The 8,571-nt window shown below is 34.8% G+C and overlaps 1 protein-coding gene across 2 annotated transcripts in view; it reads right to left on the bottom strand.

Moving 5' to 3' along the window:
- LOC106460291 (follistatin-like) overlaps positions 1-8,571 on the bottom strand; it is a 108,852-nt gene that overhangs the window by 4,728 nt on the left and 95,553 nt on the right. The gene's annotated exons all lie outside the window — the stretch shown is intronic.

The raw sequence follows: 8,571 nt of genomic DNA, 5'->3' as shown, positions 1-8,571 counted from the left end.
AACCGTCACATTATAACGCCCCCAAGGCTGAAAGGGCGAGCATGTTTGGTGTGACGGGGATTCGAACCCGCAATCCTCAGATTCCGAATCAAGCGCACTAACCACCTGTGTGTATTATTATTCATAGACTTTAGCAGTACAAATGTACGAAAAAAAAAAGGTGGATATTCTGAAAATCTTTAAACATGTTGATGAAAAATTTCACCAGAAAATATTGACAAACTCAGAGAAAATATACATCAGAGAGAGAAATACTTTAGAAAACAAACGTACATAGACCAACAAATCGCTCTAACGCGAAACTAATGACTTGTAATGTAAATAACACTATAGATTCATTAGAATAGAGCAAGTCACTGAAATTATATAACATTTCTTCTTCTACTTTTTATATTCAAGTCTTATTATAATGCCCCTCCCTCACCAGTGATCCAGCGGTATGTCTGCGGACTTACAACGCTAGAATCCGGGTTTCGATACCCGTGGTGGGCAGAGCAAAAATAGCCCATTGTGTAGCTTTGTGCTCAACTACAAACAAACTTATTATAATCTGAAAACATTTTCCAATAAATAAAAATCAAACAATAACCAAAGTGTCTTTTCTTTATTTACTAAAAACAAGAGGGAATCATCAATAGCCGTGACACTTGAAATTCTTTTAGGCCGGATTGGAGTAAATTAATCTATGAGACCTTTGTTTTCCCTTATTATTAGCTATATTTTTGTGCGCCAGCAATACCAAGGCTGGGGAGTTAATACCCGATTCGATTTTATTAATCATCAGGATCTTTACCAGTCTACCCTCAAATTGAAAGTATTTTAGGCACGATTAGGGTAAATTAATCTATGAGACCTTGGGCGTGGTGAAATACATCAATCGAAAGGATTTGACCTCCTGCGTTCAAAACTGTAATTAGATCTCAAATTGGTCAAGAGATGACGGAGCTACGAGATAAAAGTTTGTACTAGGAAAAAAACAAAACAAAAAACAGAGAGCCGTTCATCCGCGGCTAAAAATGGAATTTACAGACAATACCTTCAAAGTTAGTCAACATGAACATAATAATTTGAAAATATCTAAAATCACTACGAATTGATAGTTTCAAACAATAAAACAAAACAAACATGCAATCTAAAAACTGAAATGATGTTGCAGAAGAAAAAATACGATGATCTTATCATACATAAAAAGGAGAAAAAGATAAGCTAATAAAGTAATAAAGCTGATAAAATTTGCAACAAAAATTTTTCCAATTTTATTAAATTATTTTATTTAAATAATTGAAGCACTAAACAATAGAAATATATGCGAGAGGCTTTAGATACGCAAATATCACGTGACGTTAGGTTTCATGGACCCTTTGACAATAATTTTTTTACTTACAGCTCAGTCAGTCATCTTAAAATCTTCCGGCCATTGACTTGGAGATCCGATTTTTTAAATATAAATAAAGGACCACCTGGTGACGGGCGCAATGATCGACTTTACTCATAAATGTCCCCCCCCCCCAGTGGCACAGAGGTATGTCTGCGTACATACAACGCTAGAAACCGGGTTTCGATACCCGTGGTGGGCAGATCACAGATAGCCAATTTAGCGTTATAGGCCTTCAAACTTACCAGTGAGCCACTGGAGGGCTAAGAACACTGGACTTTGCCTTATTTTCACCAATAATTTAAAGAAAGAAAACGTTACAACATTGATATCAGAATTGGGATTATTTTGGTGAAAATAGAAACCATAATTAAACGAGATAATGAAACAAATAAAAAATGTCAAGAAGAAATAGACAAAAAAGTAAAAGAAGATCGGTAAAAATTTCAGCCTAAAATACCATCTATTACAAAATATGGAATAGGAGAAATTATTTGGTCTACTCCCATTACCACTACTGATGTGCTTTCTGTTACTGTAGGAGTTTTCTGGACTATTCTAGCCATGCCACTACCAAATCCAGTTCCAGCATTGAACTTGCTAATTCATTAAAATCGCCCAGTTAAGAAAACAGCAGACTATGATCAAAAGGTACCATATCAGGCTCATTTCGAAATAATTTCCAAGGTAAACAGATGGAATAGTGAACAACAAACGATTCATCTTACAGCCAATTTAAAAGGACTAGCTTGAATGACATTAAGTAACCTTCCACTTGAGAGTCGTAACAACTGTCAAATATTGATAGCTGCCTTATTCAACAGGTTCTAAGTGACACATTAGAAGAAAGTGTCCAGAACAAGGTTCTGGAACAGAGTGTATAGACAAAGAAGAAACTTAGCTAAAACTACTTTGGAAAGGCTAACCTAATTATTTTACCTAAATGCTCCACATGAAATAATGGATTCGTTGGTACGTGACCAATTTATAGATGCCAGTGATTATACAGTGGGAGCAGTGTTGTCACAAATATAATACAAAAAATAACATGTGGTTGCCTGCTATAGCAAGGCAATAAATGTTGTAGAAATACGTATTGTAAAACTTAGAGCTGCTAAGTGTTGTTCTAGTCCAAAGTCATTCACACCATTATTTATATGGACAAAACTTTGATATTTCGACTGGTCATGCAATCCAGAAAGTCAGATAGCAAGATGGCTTCAAAACCTCCAGGAGTACAACTTTAACATCGTGCATCACTCTGAATAGAACCATGTAAATGGTGATGAATTATCCAGAAGACCACGTGTTAATGAAGAATGTAAACACTATGAAAAGAGGGATGTACAAGATAATAAATACTACCAACCTAAAATACAATAGAACATAATCCAAGATGTGACATTAATAAGTAATGATAAAGAACTAATGTGGTCCAACACTCAACTGATAGGTGCTCAGTTTGAAACAAATCATTCAAAGGATTAAGAAGACTGTAGAAAGGCCCTCGTGGTAAACAGTCGCTCCATACAGCCCAAGGACAAAGATGCATTGAGCACAGTGGGATTCATTATGCTTATAAGAAGGTTTATTTCGTCGAAAATGGGAAAAGAAACAATGACAGCAGCTGGTACTTCCATATCTCTACAATATAAAGCACCCCGTCATCTTCATAACCTTCCAATGGCTAGATACAGTGTTAAGAAAACATTGGAGAAAGTAAAGGTGTCCTTCTATTTGGTTGAAGATCTATAGATAATTGGTGTAAAACATGTAAACTATGCTGTAAGTGAAAAGGTCCATGAAAGGTGCAGCATGGGCAAATGTAGCAGTATTGTTTTGGAGCATTACCTGAGAAAAATTGCTTCAATGTGCTTGGTCCTCTGCCACAAACTAACTGTGAGTTATGATGGACTAAAGTCCAGAAACATATGATGTTCCTAACCATAAAGCAGAAAAATTAGCAAGGCAACTTGTCAACGAATTTTTTTCAAGATTTGGCTCACCAATAGAACTTCACTCAGATCAAGGACGTAAGTTTGAATTAGCCTTGTTTTCAGAAATGTATCAGGTTCTTGTAATGAAAAAGACCAGGATAACAACCCTTTATCCATCTTCTGAGGACATAATGGAGAGGCATTGCTGTACATTGTTAAACGATTTATATGATGAATGTTAAAAATGTGGGATCAAGATCTTTCCCTCTTATTGATGTATTACCATACAGCAGTATATGAAGCTACAGTCAACACACCATCACCATTGATGTTTAGGAGATAACTTAAAATGTTATTGGACCTTATGTACTCTCAACTGGAGAATAGTCTCTCTGTAGAGTCTTACACAGAATATGCAGACAAACTAAGGAACACCATTGAGGTCACACGCGCCTTTACCTGGTCAAGTCTTAAATTAGCTGGTGGTGAAACGATAAGTCGCTATGATGTTAATACTGATAAGATTGGATTGCATTAAGGTGACATGATATGGCTGTACAATCCCTGCTGCAAGAAAGGACAAATTCCAAAACGAAGCAGGTATTGGGAAGGGTCATATGTTGTACTAAAAAGAATCAATAGTATAGTTTAGAAAATCCAGAGGGGCAGGCAATCCAAGCCAACAGTAATCCTCAATGATCATCGTTGGAGATAAGTTGAAGAAATAATGGCCAAATGGGTAATTCCAGAGAAGAATTTGTCAACGGAAAGTCAACCTGCTGAGAAACCCAGGGTTCCTGTCGAGATCACTTCCAGAGAATTGAGAAGGATATAGCCACTAATTGATTTGCTTGACCACCTGCCCAGGGAGAATTCTCCAAGTGACAGGACAGCAAGCCATCTGTGTGACATAACCCCGGAAAATAAAATTACCAAAAAGATTTGTTGAATGGACAGTTTAGTGTAAAGTTTTATTTTCGTATTAGGATTGTTCAAAGGCCTTCACAATCCTGGAAATGGGCAGCGTTGTAAGCAATATTTTCGTTATTTTAGTTTAGCTGTTTGCTGGAGGGCACATGATGTTAAGATCAAGTACGTTCATAAAAGTAGTCGTAAAATGCCTTGAAATTTCTCGATGACTATGACATGTGGAATCTAGTAACTTTGATTAATATCTATACATGGGTACATTAATTATAAAAACGAGTAAACAGTAAGTTATTGTTAATGCCAAGTTGAAGTATTCATTCGAGGAGTGATTAAGAATTTGATGAGTAATCAGTCAATCAGTTCAGTGTCACAAAGTTATCTCATTTATTCTGTTATTTGTCATTCAGTTACTCCGCGAGTTACGTGTTTGTCTATCTATCAAAATTAAGTTAACCGTATATCTCACAGTTTATATTGAAATGTTGGGTTTGAAAGTAGGTCTACATAAGTACATTTAGCAGTGGAATTTATGTGAAAAGTTGTTTATGAACTTAGACCTACAACGTAGATTGTAGGAACATTATAATAGAAATAAACTAATTTGTTATTGTTACGTGGACTGAATTTTGCATTATCTTATCGATTAATATGAAAGAACCTGCAGAAGTATATAACAATATACTTTTATTGTTCTTTTTATCTAACTACACTGAAGTTTGATGTTCATAAAAAGAAAATGTATCTGTAAAGAGTTTGTTACCCTAACTGCAAGTATTTAAACTAATATAAAATAGTGTTATAAGCTATTTTTTGAAATGCTTTAATTCAGATGTTAGCTAAAGGGCACATGACATCAAAATATGGGCCTAGGATACCTATAAAGCTCTAAGTTCGATTTCACGAATATTTAGTAAGTTTGGGAAGTATCGAGAGTCGATTATAATTATAACAATCAGTGAAGCATTGAGTCATAGTGGTGCTGTTTTCAGCTAACAGTCAGTCAGCCAAGTGTTTAGTTTTTAGTTGGTAGTGCTAGTCATTGAGTGAAGTATTTGGATTCATGTTATCCACCACATATCACGTACGTACGCAGGGGAGGTTCGGCCGAACCCCCTATTTTTTGTGATGTAAAAATATTATGCTTATATAGTTATAGCGCAGCTTCTTATGGTATTTAACATTTCCTACACAGTTTACATTCTTCTGATGAAACATTAGCATTTTTTGCTTGAAATAGTCGCATGTCCCCTGACCCCCCGTAGCATTAACATGCTTCGCTCAATATGTGTTAGTTTTTGATCTCACAAATTAGAACCGCACTCATTCAAATATTCTGCGTACGGGCCTGCTTAGATTCAGTTAATTGATCGATCAGCCATAAAATTGTACAAGTAAGTTTATTTTTACGTTAGTCATAATATAATTATCGTGGTATTTCCGTTTGAATGTCATTTGTAAGTGTAGGCTTACAAGTTACAACCGTGCATAAGTGAAATAAACTTGTAGAAATATTAAGGAAGAAATAAACCAATTTATTATCGTTAGGGGGACTGGAATTGGTCTTATTTTCACCTAATAATTTAAAAGAATCCCTCAACGAAAAAAATACGGATTAAAATGTTCCCCTAGTGGTTTAGCGGTAACCTAGAAGGAACTTAAAACACAAAAATTCAGAGTTCTTCCGCGGCGGACAAAGCGTAGATAGCCCATGATACAGTTTTATTCCAAAAAAGAACAATTGTATTAAAATATTAAAGTGAAGGTGTTTGGATAACTTCAGTAAGAGCAAAAATTTAAACATAAGAAAAAAAGAAAGCATATAGAAACAAATACCGGCGGAATAATACAGATAAAAGTTATTGGAACAAGCCAATAAGACATAAAGTAGCATAATGTTATTACTTATTGTTTTAGGGTTAAACAATTAACAAACGCAAAACTAAAACTAAGCTAGGCAACAAAAAATAAGAAGCCTCTTCTAAAAAAAAACATAAATAATACACTGACAAAAATATTTCATCTCTTTTCGTTTGTTTGTAATTTCGCACAAAGCTACACGAGGGCTATCTGCGCTAGCCGTCCCTAATTTAGCAGCGTAAGACAAGAGGGAGGGGCAGCTAGTCATCATCACCCACCGCCAACTCTTGGGGTACTCTTATCTATTTTAGAGTTAGTTTCGATATGGACCACTTCTTGCATAACGTGTTTTCAAGACTGATGCAAACAAACTGAAATAAAAAAATACGATGTATTAAATCTGAGTGAATCTTCTATTTCAAAAGTTTGTGAGATTACTTTGTGACTGTGTAATAATGAAATTTGTCTCCTGTAAACAGGTTCGAACCCGGAACCTCTCGTACGCCAGGCAAATACTCTGCTAACTCAGTTAAAGAATTAAATCGAAATGGTGTATTTAAGTGTTTTACACTCACAAAAAAGAAACCTATCATTCTACAGGTATTTGAAGAACTTGTAGCATTCCGCCACAATTTAATTCTTCGTTTTGTTAGCCGACACTAGTTAGCTGATATATAATTGAAAAAGAGTTGTTGTTTACTTGTTGTTAAACAACTCTATTCAATTAAAGAATTAGTCTACTAATTATTGATAGTAAACACACAACTTTATGATTATTATAAATGAAGAATTTGTTAGGAATATATTAATTTAGGCTTAAAATAAATATAAGGTTTATTATTATCTTGAGTTTTTAAAGTGAAATGTGCATCTATTTATAATTATTAATGGATTATACGAGAGGTATTTGCTATACTTATGTGTCATATTGAAATGATATACAACGTACTTGATATGTCAATATAGCAACGTATAACACACAACGTACGTGAAATATTTAACAGATCATTTTTTTTTATGATTTAGGCTTAATTCAACTTTCCAATTATTAATACATTTAATGCGATAAGTTTGTTTGTAATTAAGCACAAAGCTGCACAATGGGCTATCTTTGTTCTACCCACCACGGGTATCGAAACCCGGTTTCTAGTGGTATAAGTCCGCAGACACTAGGGCCACTGTGATAAGAAATGCATATTTTTTCAAATGCAATTATTGCTGTTCTATAAATAGACAGACCTACTATTCAGATAATAGTATTAGTTTGAATTTGTAACAAATGAGTCATATATAAAGAAAACTCGGATCATATATTTACCAAATTCTTAATACGAGTAATTTAGATGTGCCTTAATATACTGTGGGTAACTCCAAAGAAACTAAGGTTATTCAGAACAAACTAAGTAACGAATTTTTTTAAATAATAATATTTGTAGTCTGTGGAAGTTGGGTTTTGTATCACAGTAATTTTGTCGTTAGTGTCAGAAACATGTTAATGTTGTTGTTAGTTTAAAGAGTTTTCACCTTAGTGTTTTAGTAATTACTGACAACTTCGCCTGCATACACCAGAAATGTTTATAACATGTAAGGCTGGGAATTAAAATTATCTTTACAGTAATAGTCACAATCTACTTACAAACCAATAGACACTGTGATCATGTTTTTCTCTTGTAAGCTTATCGTCGTACGGAACCAGGTATTAATATGATGAACTAGTTACCTAGAGGAGTTGAGTTTACTGTTTTATTATTTCGATCAACACTGACATGATTTACGGGTTTAAGAAGGAATGCTAATTATTCACGCATGCTTTGAATTTAGCGCAAAGCTACACGAAGGCTATTTGCCTTACCCGTCCCCAATTTAGCAGTGTAAGACTAGAGGGAAGGCAGCAGCTAGTCATCACCACTCACCGCCAACTCTTCGGCTACTCTTTTACCAATGAATAGTGGGATTGGCCGTCACATTATAACGCTCCTACGGCTGAAAGGGCAAGCATATTTGGTGGGACGGAGATTCGAACCTGCGATCCTCAGGTTGCGAATCGAGCGCCCTAACCACCTGTCTACGCCGGGCATTATTCACGCATAAGTCTGATAAATTAATGCAATAAATTACACAGGCTTGCAAATTTAAACTTCATAAAAGTTGTTTTGCATTTTCCATAATTCAGCTATGCAGGTTTCGAAAATAATATTCATTTTTTTATCATGTAAGGATTTTTTTTTAGAAATTGGGAAGAAAAAAAAACTCTTACTTAGATCAAATTATTACTTCGTTTATCATAATGAATATTTTTTATTATTATATTTGTTAAAAAACACAAACAAATTGGAGAAAAGGAAAGAACATTGATGTCAAACGAATATGCATCCGCATTCATCCTGATTTGTTTTTAGAAATCTACGTCTTTTAGTCTCAAAACTACATGTGCTCCCCAGTGGCACAGCGGTATGTCTACGGACTTACAAC

Source organism: Limulus polyphemus, unplaced genomic scaffold (genome assembly GCF_000517525.1).
Source record: "Limulus polyphemus unplaced genomic scaffold, Limulus_polyphemus-2.1.2 Scaffold744, whole genome shotgun sequence".
Lineage (NCBI taxonomy): Eukaryota > Metazoa > Arthropoda > Merostomata > Xiphosura > Limulidae > Limulus > Limulus polyphemus.
This window is presented reverse-complemented; position numbering and strand designations above follow the sequence as displayed.